The sequence below is a fragment of the Aplysia californica genome, unplaced genomic scaffold (assembly GCF_000002075.1).
Source record: "Aplysia californica isolate F4 #8 unplaced genomic scaffold, AplCal3.0 scaffold00304, whole genome shotgun sequence".
Taxonomy (NCBI): domain Eukaryota; kingdom Metazoa; phylum Mollusca; class Gastropoda; order Aplysiida; family Aplysiidae; genus Aplysia; species Aplysia californica.
In genome coordinates this window covers 527,441-528,106 of record NW_004797574.1, presented here as the reverse complement: position 1 = coordinate 528,106, position 666 = coordinate 527,441, and positions in this window count along the sequence as shown.

Sequence of the window (666 nt, the reverse complement as noted above, 5' to 3'; positions counted from 1 at the left end):
GTACCCCCACCTCCCCCGTAACACCGCCAGCCCCGAGAGGGTTATTGCCACTGCATTAAAGGGAACCTCAATATAACCATCGTATTTAAAAGCCTTTACACCGCCATCCGCCAACGGTCTGAGTTATAAGATCCTCCAGAAACGATGTTAATTTTCCCTGCTATGCCGCCAGAGATGTGGCCACCAGAGAGAGAGAGAGAGGGTAGATCTACACATTACACACTGCGCAGTGCACTGCACCCACCAGGTTACTGCTTGATAATTTTCTTTCAGGCTGCACACGTCGCTGTGAGTTCGGCCTATTTCTAGCCGTTCTTCGCCGGTTTGCTCGTGATTCGCACTGAATATGAAAATGCAATCATTTTTGGGCTTGATTGATAGTTCTAAAAAAGAAAATGGAATGAAATTTTCAAGTTGCCTGAAGAAACTTCAAAGGAACTACCCCAGTTCAGCCTGGTCGTTAAATGGTCGCTTTTAAGGACAAGTGGGCAGACCCAGATTTCGGGGGTTTCCAGAAATCTTGACACACACCAAAAGTGGGCATTTCCCTACCTATAGGAAAAGATTGATTTCATTGGTGTGTACATTTGTTTGGTTATAAAGAAAACTCTCACTGTCTTTTAAAGAAACCGAACAAGGGGCAAAAACTTTACCTTCGATTTTCTC